Here is a 16,583-nt window from a genome sequence, read left to right on the forward strand (position 1 = left end):
GTTTTGTCTTTTTTTTTTCAAATAAAAAAATCCATAGGTTTCAACTCCTTGCAATTGCTAATGTCTTTGGCATTTTCATTATTTGTTCAGTCCTTCCATTGTTGCCGGGGGGAAGCCTATCTCTTCAATAATGTGTTTTCTTATGTATTGGTTATTATTATTAATAAACTATGAGGTACTATTTTCTTCCTTCCAATGTTCGTTATCATATTTCTTAATATGTGGACGAATACGAAAAGAGTTTTTAATGAGACCTCCAACTTCTATCCAAAAAAAAAATTTATTGCCATGTAAGATTAAGTGATGCAACTTGATTCCAATAAGTACTTCAATTATGATACAAGTTGCATATTTTCTCAGTGATTATACATGTGCTGAGCATATAAAAGAACTGAATATCAATTCGAGCAGTAATTTAACTGAATATCAATGTGAGGTCGGATAAAGTATGAGTAATATTCTTTTGGTAGATATGCTTTAATAAGGTTCTATATCTACAGAGAATCTTTAACAAGTTTCTGGGAAAAGTACCTGCTCAGAAAGAATACCATAAAGGTTAACTGGTACACCAGGCTTAGCATGAGATACAATACCATCTGCCAGTTCTAACAAAGGATTTAGAAGTATATTTGCGACGATAGAAGTATATTTTCGACGATCACGTCATACTTTTCGTGTTCTGATTCAACCAGAGTCTCACATGAAGACTGTTTTTGAACATCTTTATGTTCATCAATTGAGGAGGAAGTGTTGTTGGAAACTAGGCGTAATTGCATTTTTTTTCAGGGCCTATATCGTTCAGAGTGGCATTGTGACGTGCAAATGTTATTGCTAGAGGGTCTATATCAATTCCGACAGACAAAGAAGCACCACTGCAGGTCGCATTCGCATCGTTATTGACAAATTAGCATATTTGAAGCTAGTAGTTACTTGGACTCGGGTGAGTGCCGGACATGAACATATATCTAATATAAGCTATGAACAATTCTTTTTCATGTTTTTCCTTGTGGTTTGAGGAACTTTAACGGTCATATCGCATACTATGGATGGATGTCTCGAAAACGATTCCAACATGTGTTTATCTGACTCATCATCTACATGAAAATAATCGAATATGCTCCTGTCTAACACTCACACCCGAGCTTGAGTAACATAGCTTAAGAATCCACTCATAATTAAGAAATAATTACCTTCAGTGCTGCAATTGTCAAAATGCCAGAGCCTGTGCCATAATCCAAGAAGTATTCTCCTCCTTTGATCAATCCTTGTAGCAGCAACAGACACAATCTGGTGGTTGGACCAGTTCCAAATGCCAATCCAGGATTCAGAACAATATTTATTGCTTCAACACCCTAAAGGATTGAAAGCAAATACCTTGTACTTGTTCAATTCACCAATAATACTTGAATATGGATAATGTTCGATAAACTAGCGATAAAGCAGTGTTAAGAACTTTAAGATTTCATCACAGTTTTGATTTATTTAATTATTATTTTCTAAGACATCAATTAAGACACATCGGAATCTTAACATCATTTTTGGGGTTAAAAACCTCCATTGCCAATGTATATATTATATATAACCAAGTTCTATGCACATGGAAGTAAGATGCTTAGCTTTAAAGGCCTGGTGGCCAAGATATTCGCCCTTATGTTGTGGACTTGCCACAAGGTTGCAAGTGTGCGTGTGAGTTATATACTCAAAAAGGGAAATTTTTAAAGGCCTACTACCACACAATAACCACTAGTTTCTCTAAAATAGTAAAGAGAGTAGCATAATATGTTATCTAGATCAGATGTTGAGTGCGAGATATAAGTATATTTTTAACACGGGCATGCTAAAATGTTGTTGCGAATCTCTGTCATGGTGTTGGTTAAGAGCACCTTAAAAAGGGAAAAAGGGAAAAAGGGAAAAATGAAGAGTTCGGTAACATACCGCCTGCGTGTAATTAAAAAAGGACTGCAACATGATCTTGAGAAAGTATTCGGGACATATAACCATACCGGGGGAGTCTTCCATTCAGGGACAATCCAAAGTCCTTCACTGACTTCAACTGGATCAAATGATTCCTATCTCAAACAGAAAAACAAGGGTTCAAATCATATTATCAATGAAATTAGATTTCAACAGTATAACTAAACATCTCCCAGTATCAGCAATCCTTCCCATATTCCACACATGGCCTATCTTGTACCAAAAATGAAATAAAGAGAATGAGAAAAGTAAAACTAACCTGGGTTTTCTTTATCCAGTCACAATGCTCACCTGTTTTAACTTCATAACTTGGTATCTCTTTTAAGCCTACAGAATCAATAGCCTGTGAGATGCATACATCCACTTCTTCGGATTCAGGAAATATGGACTCAATGCATATCTGCGTGAGAATCATTCAAAACCCATTCTTAAATTATAATAAAAATCCCATCTTTAAGTATAGTGAAAATGAAGCTTAACCTCAGTAGAAGCATCACAATTGACATCTTCATCCACGGTAGTTGAAGTTGCACCAAAGCAAATAAGAGTTTCAGAAAACATATCCTAAACAACCCCAAACAAAATGAAAAAAGGGGTTAAATTTAGATTTCCCTTCAAAGGAAAAAAACCACCCAGAGAATAAAACATTGAATTAAACCTTACAGAGATATCCTTTCGGCATCGAATACGAACAGAGAGATAAGGGGATAAAGGCAGAGGAAGCAGGTTCAGATACTGAGGTGTAGCAATGAGACAAAGGAGGCAAAATCTTTGTGGGGAGTAATGGTTGGGTTTTGCCATTGACGTTTTTGAAGAGGGAAGTGAGGGATGGGTGAATGAAACGGCGTTAGAGATTGCAGAATCCATGGCTCGAAGTTAAGGTGTTTGAAGAAATGACTCAATGCCATTTTCTTTGGATTGTAAAAATAATTCTTTTTGAACGTTTACATGGAAATTTGGAATATACACATGCCGGTAAATGGGCCTTACCCTATAAAAATCGTGAGAAACAAAAAGGTAAATTACGTATTTAGTCACTTAACTATTTTACAGATTTTGTTTTAATCACTAAATTATATATATTTTTAAAATCATCATCAATGTTACGCTTTAGTTTCATTTTGATCATTTACTATTAAAAACAATTAACATAACTGCTAAGTTAAATTTTATTTTTTTTAATAATGACTTGGCATTATCTTATGGTTAGGGACGGATGTAGAAATTTATGCCAGGGGTGCAAACTTAAGAAGTTATATTAAAATTTTTAGGAGGTGCGGAGTTATAAAATTTAAAATTTTAGGGGGTGCGAAATTAAATAATCAATAGAAAATACAAAGAAAAACCTAAAATATAAGGGAATTTGAAAATTTTAGGGGGTGCGACTACGCCCTTACTTATGGTGATACGTTAGTATCACCATTAAGAATGAGCACTAAAATAAAATCAAAACGTAATGTTAGTGATGATTTTGAAAAACAAATAGTTAGGTTACCAAAACAGAATCTTGTAAATAGTTGGGTGGTTAAATACATAATTTACCCAAAAAGACAAGTAAATGTTCATTATGAAAGTAAAAAGTTTAATTATAGTTTTAGTCCCTATTATGATGAAATTTTGAGATTTGAATTCTCTACCCTAGTTTGATTTTTTTTTTATAAATATAATATTATTTTTTGTTACCATTAGAGTGATGATTTTGGTCATACAATTAAATTCACAAAAATTAATTATTTATGCCATGTTTTAAGTTTTAACGATAATGATTAAAAAAGTTATCGATTTGAATTTACAAATAAAATAATAAAAGTAAATATGAAAGATTAAAAATAAATTTTGAATACAATAAAGGGGCTAAAATCATAATTTGACCTAGGCTTTCCAAAACTTAATAATCAAGGAGTCCCTGGAAAAGGAAAAAATAGTAAAAGAAAGGGTAAAGTATATAAGTAGTGTTGAGTTAATCGATCAGATGAATCGGCCAAGAGGGGGGTGAATTGGTAATTAAAAAGTCGGTGGAAGCTTTGACAGAAAATTGAAAATATTTGCACAGCGATTTAGAGTGGTTCGACTTTCTCAACCAAAGTTTACGTCCACTACCTTAGCTATGCACACTAAGGATTTTCCACAAATTTACTAATTTGTCTTTCTTTTGAGGACAAAGAGTAACCTTACAACTCCCTCAAGAATTATACCCCAAATTATTGAGAACACTCTCTCCCAAAGAGAAAATTACAAATTCGCAAACTTTACAGAAAAACCTCACTAAGTAGATTGTTTGCACAATTCTAGAACAAGAAAAGAACACTCAAGAATGAATACAATTGAACACAAAATGTGTTCTTGAAAGCAAAATGAATATTGAATGAAAATTGGCTTGAATTTCAAAAACTTGAGGTTTGATGCTTTCTCTCTTGATTCTTTCTCAATTCTTGTTGATCATAGGCTTCAGAACTTGTTTAAATACACCTTGGATCAATTCTGAACGTTGAGGATAATTGGTGAAGTCAATAGAGTCGTTGTTGTGTGAATTCTACCTCAAAAAGTTGTTGGGAGCGTAGTGGTATCGGTACACCTTCAAGGGGTATTGGTACCTCATATGTAAAATTTAAATATTTTGATCGTTATTAGACTAGGGGTATCGGTACCTCTCAGGGGTATCGGTACCCTTTGGGTATTCTGTTTTTCTCGGAGCCAAAATTAACATAAGGGGTATCGGTACCTTTGAGATAGGTATCAATACCTCTTTGCATAGGGGTATCGGTACCCTATGGGGTATCCATACCCTTATTGCATTTGATGTATGAGGGGTATCGATACCTCTTAAGAGGGTATCAGTACCTCTCTATTTAAAACTCATTTTTGGCTCGATTTTGGTTCGAAATACTTTGTAAAAATTATTTCAAAAATGTTTTAAGATTGAAACACAAATTTTCACTTAAGTAAGGAGTAAAATTGACATTTGAAAATTTGGAGTAATATATGATATTCGATTAATTGGATCGAATATTATTTTTGAAGTTGAATATAAAATCTTAAAATTCGTTTAAATTTTATTTTTTATATCGAAACATCAAAATGTTTTCAACAATCTCCCCTTTTTGATATAACAAAACATTTTAGAAATTTTAAGATTTTCTTTTGAAAAAAATCATTTTTGAAAAATTTACTCCTACTCCCCCTTACTATATTCTCCCCCTTATTGTTAAATAAAAAAGATTATGAAAACGTTTAAACAAGTTTTTAAAGAAAATAACCATTTTGATTTATAATAATTTTGCTATTAAGATCAAAGTCAAGAGAAAGATTAGTCATTAGTTCATAAATCAATATTCATAATAATGTGTAATGGTAATTAGTCATAATTTAACTAAGATGTAAATGATGCAAAAATTAATGAAATCAATATAAACATGAAGTTCAAATTAAACATTCAAACCATTCAAACAAATATATCCAAAATCCAAAACACAAAAATCCAAAACAAACAAGTTTATCATCCATCCAAATCATTCAAAATGTTTTAACAATTAAGTTCATATTCAACCTAAGAAAACTAGCAAGCAAAGTTCAAGCATCCGTAGGAGGATCGGGAGGAGATAGATGTGCCTATATATTAGCCATATTTTGTGTAAGCGCATCGAGTCTATCGTTCATAGCATTGAATCGATTATTCATTGCTTCGCGGTTAGCTTGAATCTCTCGTTGATTCTCCAACTATTGAGTTCTCATGGCAGTCAAGTGAGACTCTAATGATACAAACCTCATATCCAATGTCTCAATGAATGAGCTAAAGTATGGAGCCATCAAACTCTCTTGTTGTGCTAGCTCGTCCTCGGTTAGGTTAATGGGATCATCGACATCCAAGAGAAGATCTTCAAGCTCTGGATCATCACCCGTTGCCGGAGCAGCTCGTGAAGAGCTAGCACCCAGAGTTTTCTAGGTTGATCGAACTCATTGATCCTTGTCACTACTCCATCCTGATTTACACAAAGTTTTGAGATTTATTTGAGTGGTAAGATGGATGGCTATATCAAGCTCTACCATAAGCTTGGCTTTTATAAACAAATTACTCAGAAGACAACCGTAAACTAAAGTTTCTACACGTTTAGAGGGGACATTATTTACGGTTTCAACGAGTTTGAAAAAAAATAATTTGTGGGAGGTTTATTTTCCTATTTTTCTAGATACAATGTATCCACCATAGGTCTGAAGCTCTAAGAGTGGAGTATTTGCCTCCGGATGGTCTAAACCACCAAGAGATGATCAGATGAAGAAATCATTCGTGGTGATCTAACAACGTACTCGCACTAGCTTTGGCTTTATAAGGAGTCCCCACTATTTCTCGCTCATTATCTAAGCCGCTATTATATAGACCAAATACTTTAGCGATATAGTCTGAGTCAATATAAATGTATTGGCCTAAAAGATAAGACCTAATACCTACTATGATGGTTTGGGACTCGTTTTGGATGCATACCGTATTGGAATAGAAAATGCGAACAAGTTGTTGGTAAATAACTGGTTCGAGCTGAAAGTGTTTATCAAACTTCCATAATTGGATGGTAGGAAGATATTTAAAGTTCATATCTATTATGGCTTGAATAGAAGGGATACAGTCTTCCTGAATTTTATAAGACTAAAATAGGTTAACAAACCTAGTGTAGAGATTTTCCCGACGGCCAGGTTCGTTAAAACATTACGGGTCACTCTATTGAAAAATGTTTGGCATTCAAAAGGGTGGTCCAAAATTTGATTAATACTGGAAAACTGGAATTCAATTCACCAGCTACATCAAATCATCCGCTTCCAAATCATGGAGATAAAAACGTGAACGCAATCCAGGAAGAAAATGTGAGGAATGCAAGAACTGATGTTTCTGAGATTAAATCTCCCTTTGGGTGGATATTTCAACAACTCTCCCTATCTGGTATAATTCAACAACAATTCAAGCCAAAACCTAATGAAGGCGAGAATTATTGTGAATATCATCAAGAAAAGGGACATGAAATTCAATTATGCCCTGAATTTAGGGATTTGGTGCAAAAACTGATGAATGACAAAGAGAGAGAGTTCTTTGAAGAAGAACCAGGAAAAAGAGAAGATGACATTTGCGTATCAGAAGATTATAAACCTAAACAAAGAACAAGTGATCGCGTGATCATCACTGTGAAATCATCTACAGTGAATCCTGCACCAACAAAGCCGAAAATAGTTATCACAACTCCTTCACCATTTCCATATAAGGATACCCGTCGGGTACCTTGGAATTATACTACCAATGTTTCAATGGTAGAAGGATCTGTTTCTCTAGAAAAAGCAGAAGAGAAAGCACAGAATCAGATTCGACATCTAAATCAATAAGTGGAGTCGGATTCTTTACAAGAAGTAGGAGATGTTATTCTCCTGAGACATCAAATGCATCAGAACAGGAAAAAGAAAAAGGAAAAGCTACAGTAATACCGCAAAAGGTCTTCGATGACGAATCCTCGCCAACAATCAATAAGCCCGTAATGGAGAAACAAGCTCAAGAATTTCTGAAATTTCTAAAACATAGCGAATATAGTGTGGTTGAACAGCTACATAAACAGTAAGCACTGATTTCAATTCTTGATCTGTTGATGAATTCAGAAGCACACATAAATTCCTTGATGAAAATGCTTAATCAAACCTTTATCCCTGAAGATATATCCCTCAACAAGCTTGATAGGATTGTGGGGCACATAGCTGCTGATAATTACATAACGTTCACTGATGATGAAATACCTGAAGGTGGAATGGGATCAGTGAAAGCTCTGAATATTACCACACATTGTCATGGCCATGTGTTTCCAGGAGTCCTAATTGATAATGTATCTACTCTTAACTTGATGTCTTTGGTTACACTTCAAAGAATGCCGGTGGATAAATCGCACATGAAGAATTATCAGAACATAGTACGAGCTTTTGATGGCACTCAAAAAGAGGTGCTTGGAAAAATGGAAATACCACTGCTGATCGGACCAGTCGTATACAATATTGACTTTGTGATAATGGATATCCACCCTACATACAATTGTTTATTGGGGAGGCCGTGGATCCATTCTGTAGGAGCTGTTCCTTCTTCATTACATCAGAAACTGAAATTCGTTGTTGATGGTCAACTAATATGCGTAGGAGGTAAGGAAGAAATCATTGCGTCTGTGACAAGTGATGCTCCGTATATTGAAACCAATGATGATGCTCTCGAATGCTCTTTCCGAGCTTTGAAATTTGTCAACGCAACCTTTATTGTTGAGGGAAGCAAAATTCTACATCCCAGATTGTCTGATTGCACCGAGATGACTATACGACAGACTTTAGGCATTGGAGCTAAAGTTGGGAAAGGTTTGGGAAAGAATCTTCAGGGGAGTTAAGTTCCTGTAAGTATGAAGATAAAGAAAGATCGTTTTGGGCTTGGATTTAAGCCCAATTTTCAACAAAGGAACAAAGAGATGGAAAGAAGATGCGAAGATAGAAAGGCAAGGTTGAAAGGAGAAAAAATCCCTTGGGAACGCATGTCTTTCCCTCAGTTGAAGACCATGTTCAAATTAGGAGGAATGGTTAATGTAGAACAACAACTTGTTGATGCTCTTAAAGAAGAAAAGTAGACAAAAGATCAAAGCATGGTTGAAGAAACTATGGGAGGATTATTTATCAACATGATCACGAATGACAACAAGACTGGCAAATACCTGGCTGGGATTCGCCCTTGTCTTCCTGGAGAAACACTTAGCAATTGGATAGCTGAAGATCTCCCTATAGTTTTTAGTATTAACACAGAGTAATACTCAGAACTAATCTTTATGTTTAGCCCAAGAATATAAAAACTTTTTGTTATCTTGTAAGGGCAGTTGTTAAGTTCACTTAATATCAAATACAAGAAGTTTTCTTAAAAATTCTCAAATAACAATCATTCTTTACATTTTTTACATTCATTATTTCTCATTCTTTATATTTATTTCATAAATTTACTATATCTTTTCAGAAATATGTTCGATTTAAACTTGCAGGTTTCATAATGTTAATAGCCTGATTATTCCTAAATTTAATCATGAGATAAATTTAGAGCGGCCTATATGTTTGGAGGAAGTCAATGAGTGTGAGGATGAAATAAAATGTGATATTCCTACTGAATTGTTAAGACTGGTAGAAAAATAAGACAAACAAATTTTACCTCACAAAGAATAAATTGAGACTGTAAATTTGGGAACCGATAAAGAAATGAAAGAAGTGAAAATTGGTACTACTTTGTCAACCCAGATAAAACGAGAATTGATAGATCTCCTCCAAGAGTTCAAAGATATTTTCACATGGTCTTATCAAGATATGCCTGGTTTGAGTACAGATATAGTGGTGCACAAACTTTCAATCAGTCCAGCATATAAACCCGTTCAACAAAAGCTCAGACGAATGAGGCCAGAAATGTTATTGCAAATTAAAGAAGAAGTGATGAAACAGATCAATGTAGGTTCCCTACAGGCAGCCAAATATCCAGAATGGGTAGACAACATAGTTCCCGTACCAAAGAAGAATGGGAAAGTTCAAATGTGTGTGGATTACAGAGATCTTAACAAAGCTAGTCCGAAAGATAGTTTTCCATTACCTCACATAGACACATTGGTGGATAATACTACAGGACATGCATGGTTTTCATTCATGGATGTCTTTTCAGGGTATAATCAAATAAAAAGAACCCTGTGGACATGGAAAAAACAACATTTGTAACCATGTGGGGAACTTTCTGTTATAAAGTAATGCCATTTGGATTGAAAAATGCAAGAGCAACGTATCAGAGAGCAATGGTAACTCTGTTTCATGACATGATGCATAAAGAGATTGAAGTATATATGAATGATATGATTGCCAAGTCCCAAACCGAAGAAGAACATATTCAAAATTTGAGAAAGCTTTTCCAAAGATTGAGGAAGTATCAATTAAAGCTCAACCCCGCTAAATGCACTTTTGGGGTAACGTCCAGGAAGCTTTTGGGATTTGTTGTCAGCCAAAAAGGAATCGAGATTGATCCAGATAAAGTAAAAGCAATTCAAGATCTCCCTCCACCCAATACAAAAAAAGAAATTCGAGGCTTTTTGGGAAGAGTAAATTATATATCTCGGTTCATTTCTCAATTAACTGACAAATGTGATCCAGTGTTCAAGTTACTTCGAAAAAACAATCCTGAAGTTTGGAATGATGAATGTCAAGAAACTTTGGATATTATTAAGAAATATTTATCCAATGCCCCCATTTTAGTATCACCAGTGCCTGATAGACCGTTAATTCTCTACTTGACAGTCTTTTAAAATTCGATGGGATGTGTACTTGGACAGCATGATGAATCTGGAAGAAAAGAGAAAGCCATTTATTATCTGAGTAAGAAATTTACTGATTGTGAAATTCGATACCCACCAATACAAAAATTATGTTGTGCCTTGGTGTGGGCTACTCGAAGGCTCAGACAATACATGTTAAATCATACCACTTGGCTAATATCTAGACTTGATCCTTTGAAGTTCTTAATGGAATCACCAGCTTTGACAGGAAAAATGTCTAGATGGCAGATGTTATTATCCGAGTTTGATATTGTATATGTCAACCAAAAAGCAGTAAAACGAAGTGTCATAGCTGATTTCCTGGCCAGTCGTGTATCATATGATTATCAGTCCCAAAGTTTTAATTTTCCAGATGAAGATTTGTTGTGCATATCCATGAATGAAGAAGTCAGAACAAATGATGAATCCTGGAAGCTTTATTTTGATGGAGCATCCAATGCTTTGGGACGAAGAATTGGGGCAGTGTTAATTTCCCCATAAAACATTTATTATCCTTTTACAAGTAGATTGGAGTTCTTTTACACCAATAACATAGCGGAATATGAAGCTTGTGTCATGGGATTGAAGGCAGCCATAGAAAGAAAAATTAAATTTCTCAAGATATACGGAGATTCATGATTAGTGGTGTATCAACTACGAGGAGAATGGGAAACAAAAGATCCCAAATTGCTGGAATACCAAAATTTTACCCTTGAATTAGTGAAAGAATTTGAAAGAGTCACCTTCAATTATCTCCCTCGAGAGGAAAATCAAATGGCAGATGCTTTGGCTACATTAGCTGCTATGTTTCAAGCAAATAAAAAAGTTGATATGATGCAAATCAAAATGCAAGTATATGAAATTCCTGTACATTGCTACAATGTGGAAGTAAAGGCAGATGGTAAGCCATGGTATTATGATATCTTGCAATATATCAAGTATCAAAGCTATCCACAAAATGCATCTAAGATTGATAAAAGAACCTTGAGAAGAATGGCTGTTGGATACTTTCTTGATGGTGAGACTTTGTATAGAATAAGCAATGATCAAATGCTATTGAGATGTGTAAATACTAGCGAAGTTAGAATCATCATTGAGGAAGTACACAGTGGGATATGTGGAACACATGCAAATGGTCTTTCTATGGCTAGAAAAATAATGAGATATGGGTATTATTGGGCTACCATGCATACAGATTGCATTGATTATGCAAGGAGATGTCGTAAATGCCAGGTATATGCAGATAAGATTCATGTACCCCCATTGCCTTTACACGCAATGACTGCACCTTGGCCATTTTCTATGTGGGGGAATAAACGTCATTGGGGCAATCATACCAAAAGCATCAAATGGACATTGTTTCATCCTAGTGGCAATTGACTATTTTACCAAGTGGGTTGAAGCGACTTTATATGCCAATATTAAGAGGTTTACAGTTTACAAATTTATAAAGAAAGAAATAATCTGTCGGTATGGGCTACCAGAAAGAATCATCACAGTTAATGCTCTGAACCTGAACAACAAAATGATGTTCGAACTTTGTGCACAGTTCAAGATCAAGCATGCAAACTCAGTAGCGTATCGCCCAAAGATGAATGGGGCAGTTGAAGCAGCAAATAAGAAGATCAAGAGAATCATTACAAAGACTACTGAAACTTACAAATATTGGCACGAGAAGTTACCTTTTGCTTTATATGCATATCAAACTAGTGTGCGAACATCTACTGGGGCAACGCCTTTTTCTTTAGTCTATGGGATGGAAGCAGTCCTACCAATTGAAGTTGAGATCCCATCACTTCGAATCTTGAGAGAAATAAAGTTGGATGAGTCTGAGTGGATATAAGCTCTATTTGATCAGTTGAACCTTATTGATGAGAATAGATTGAAAGCTATTTGCCATGAACAGATGTATCAGAAACGGATGATGAAGTCTCATGACAAGAAAGTACATCCAAGAGAATTTCAAGAGGGTGATCTAGTGCTGAAAAAGATCTTGCCTATTCATAAAGATTTCTGTGGGAAATGGATGCCTAATTGGGAAGTGCCATATATTGTAAAAAATGCCTTTTCCGGAGGAGCGTTGATCTTGGTCGAAATGGATGGAAAAGTGCTGAGAAACCCAATAAACTCAGATTCTGTCAAGAAATATTATGCTTGAAGAAAAAAAATGAAAAAGAAAAAATGAAATGAAAAAAAGAACAAAGAAAAAAGAAAAATGAAATAAGAAGAAAAAGAAAAATGAAATAAGAAGAAAAAGAAAAAGAAAAAGAAAAAGAAAAAGAATATATATAAAAGGAGGGTCAAGATGAAAAACCGCAAAGGGCGTCTTGCAACCAAATAAAGGATTTGAGTTGAAAACCTGAAAGGGCTGCTCAAATGCATGTTGATATTAGGCATCTGGCAATTAAACCCTCTTAAGAGCTTGATATTTTGGGAGAAATTTTACATCTACAAGCATTCTGGCAACGTTTGAGATCTTCCAGACATAAGCTTACCTTAGTGCTCTAAATTATATCAAGTTGATTAGTTTAGAAATACTTATGCTAATATTTGTTGAGTCATTTGAATTTTTATCATTCCTATGTTTGCCATGACTTTGAATATATTTTTATATATTATTTATTCCACGATTATTTTTTTGAAATTTAATTTCTTTTGTTCGAAATTCAATTTATTTTTTCACATAAACATCCTATAAATGGATTAACATAATCTTAAAACAAACAAAATATTTCTGGCTATTACTTTTTGTTAATACTTTTAAGTGCATGGAATCTAAAGTAACTCTTATCGACATTTTCAATCACTGTTGAAAAGTAAACAAGTTATTACCACCATAGAGTCATTTAGAAGTGGAATGAGAAGAAATATGTTCTCAATTGGCAGATTATCATTATAGCCCCTTTTCCGTGCAGCAGTACAAAAATACTTCGAATTTATAAATTTCGGCTCTATATCGTATAAGTACCATGACATTTCAGTTCAAACACCAACTGGAGCAAGTACCATGTTCTCGTAATAGAAATAAGAAGGCCTAATAGCATCTTCTAGAAGTGTTCTTTGAGTTATCTGATCTGGTTCGGTAGGAACCCCAAAATAATCATTGGATTTGGAAAATGAACTGCATGATTGTCTTCGTTAAGAAGCTTCTTTTCAATATTCCTCTGCTTCTTCCTTTTTCAAAAATCATAGCCTGAGTTTCACCTTTTCTTATAATTAGGGCATTTCATAATGGCTTCCTATCTTCTACCAGAAGAAGTGTGTCAGCAGCCTTAGCCATTTGAACAACATATATAAAATCTGTCAACTCTGCAATTGATGAATCCGGATCACATCTCTATATGGCTATTGAAGCCTCAGCCTCTGATTGCCCCATTTTCGTCAAGTATAACAGTTTATTCTCCTCATCAGAATCAGAATTCAGGATTTCCTTGGTATCAGAAGAACTATCAATATCTGTGAAATCATCCTGAAAGATTGCTTCATAATCAGATGAATAGTTATCAGAATCAACATGTTGCATGAGTGCTGACTTTTCAAGAGCCTATACCATTGAGTTTTGTTCACAAGTGGTTTTGTGACATCATACAAAAATTCAGGCAATCTCTACATCTACATTCTTCAAAGATGATAGATTCTCTGTTCAAAGAATAAAGATTTATTGGATTTCTACACAATTGAAGAAAGACCGAGCTCACCACTTTGAAATCAAATAAAGATGAAATTAACATTCATGCATCATATTTAGATATTTGCAAAATAGGGGCATTTTCATTCATTTTATCCATGTTAAATATTTGACAGGAATTTCAAAGATTTTAGCAAAGATTCGAATCCATCACTCAATGGATCAACATTTCCGGAAGAGTTCATAATGAGAAGAACTCATCTGAAGAAGGAAGAAGAAGTTCATAATGAGAAGAACTTGTTTAACCTTTTTCTCGAATTTATCACTTGATGGATCAGCATTTCCAGGTAGGGTTTATAATGAGAAGAACTCATCTGAAGAAGGAAGAACAAATTCATAATGAAAAGAATTTGTTCAAACCTTTTGTTTGAATTCATCACCCGATGGATTAACTTTTCCAGAGAAAGTTCCTAATGAGAAGAACTTATTTGAATCATAATGAGAAGAACTTGTTCAACCTTTTGCATGACTCTATAACAGAAGGAGATAGATCAGGATCAACTTTTCCAGAGAAAGTTCATAATGAGAAGAACTTATCTGAAGAGGAAGAAGAAGTTCATAATGAGAAGAGCTTGTTCAACCTTTGTTTGATTCTATCACAGAAGGAGATAGATCAGCATCATTTCCAGAAGTGTTCATAATGAGAAGAACTCATCTGACGAGAGAGAAGTTCAAGAGAGCTTGTTCAACTTGTAGAAGAGATTGTCAATCAGTGGAATAGTCATAATAAGAAGAACTTGTTCAACATTGCCATTATAATTAAGTGAAGTCAAATGGATAAAAAACTTATATTCTTTTCGTCTTTTCCCTATTCTTGTTAACACAAGAATGAGTAAAGAGGGGCAACTGAAGATACTAATTTTTCATCCATTTGTTTTTTTTTATTATTATTATTATTATTATTATTGTTATTATTATTTTATCATACTTTATTTTATATATTATTATTATTTTATTATATATTATTTACATTACATACCCAGACCGGCACAGTTACAAGAGACCAACCCAAGATCGGCCCAATAAATAAACCCTAAACTTATTTAGGGTTTGTATCAATTTCTCCAACCGCCCTCAATCATCAGCCGTTGGATCTAATGAGATCCAACGGTCCCAGATGCACCAGCTTGAAACCCTAGGGTATCATAACCCTAGGGCCACGAGCCGCCGCCTCTGCTTCCAGCCACTCCACTCGCTGCCACGACGCCAACAGGAGACTCCAGAAACCTTGCTGCTACAACAACAATCTCACACGTGTCCCCATTTTTTGGTGAGTCACCACAAGTTCGGTGACTCACCGAAGGGAACCTCTTTACCCAATCCGAAACCATCACCGGAGATGGTTATAAAAACCATCTCACCTGCAAAAGAAAAAAAAACGAAAGGCAACCAAAAAGAAAACCCACAACAACCATTCGAAAAGAAAAGAAAAGAAAAGAAGAAAACACTTACCACGGCCGTCGGGGTCTTCACGTGAAACCAGAAAAACAAAGCCATCGAAGGTAAAAAAACCTTCAGTTTTTTTAGATCTAGGGTGATTTAGGGTTTTTTATGTAAAAAAGAAACCATATTTGTGATAAAAAATGGGCTTTAATTTGGGGTAAAATTTTTTGTTACGGCCACCATGTACGGTGGCCGGCGACGGAGGATTGCAACGGCAGACGGCTGCCGGCCGGCGACCAGTTTCCCTTTGACGAGGGAAATATAGAGAGAGGACAGAGAGTTCTCATGTCTCTCAGTTAGAGAGAGAATGAGAAATAAGAAAATGAAGAAGATGGCCCGAAGGGCCGGCTGTAAGGGATTTAAATACCCCTTCCCAAACGACGCCGTTTTGAGGAGGGGTATGGATGTAATTTTGAACGGGTAAATTATACCCGCAGCCATTATAAATTTGTGACTTTATATTTTAGTCACTGAATCAAATTTAGATCTCTTTAATTTGGCACATGAATTTTAATTCCTTTATAATTTGGTCACTGATTTAATTATATTTAATTATAGGTAAAATAACCGAATTAGCCATTATGATTTTAGTAATTATTATTTTAATCGAACATCATGTTTTAATTTATTTTAATTAGATGTTCTAATTTTATATAATTTTATTTTAGTCCCTAAAGTAATAATTTGGTAAAATAGCATGTTTAGTCCAAGTAATTTTAAATAATTAAATAAATAATTAGGATATCTAATTTTAAAATGTTATAATTTAGCCACTAATTTTAATACATTTATTTAATTATAAGTTTTATTACTTTTTATATTTAATGTTAATTTTAATTATTGTTTAGTTATATTTTAAATTTTATATGTTCATATATTTAATTATTATTATTATTTAGTCATGTAAATATATATATAATAAATAATATTTATCTATTTATTTTATAAAAATCCTATTTATAAATTTAATAAATTACTTTTAAATCATTTTAATCATATTTTAATATTTATTTTTCAATATTAAGAAAGGGCAGTCTTAAAGCAACTGGATGTCCATTTTCTGATATTTTAAATAATTAAATATATCACTTTTATAAATTATATCGATTTTTAATTTTAGATAAATATTTTAATATTTATATTTT

The 16,583-nt window shown here is 34.1% G+C and overlaps 1 pseudogene; it reads right to left on the reverse strand.

The window, feature by feature from the left end:
• Positions 1-507: 507 nt before the first annotated feature.
• Positions 508-2,775, reverse strand: LOC120143936 (annotated as a pseudogene).
• Between the last annotated feature and the right edge of the window lie 13,808 nt (positions 2,776-16,583).

This window comes from Hibiscus syriacus, unplaced genomic scaffold, assembly GCF_006381635.1.
Source record: "Hibiscus syriacus cultivar Baekdansim isolate YM2019G1 unplaced genomic scaffold, ASM638163v2 tig00110865_pilon, whole genome shotgun sequence".
NCBI classification, from domain to species: domain Eukaryota; kingdom Viridiplantae; phylum Streptophyta; class Magnoliopsida; order Malvales; family Malvaceae; genus Hibiscus; species Hibiscus syriacus.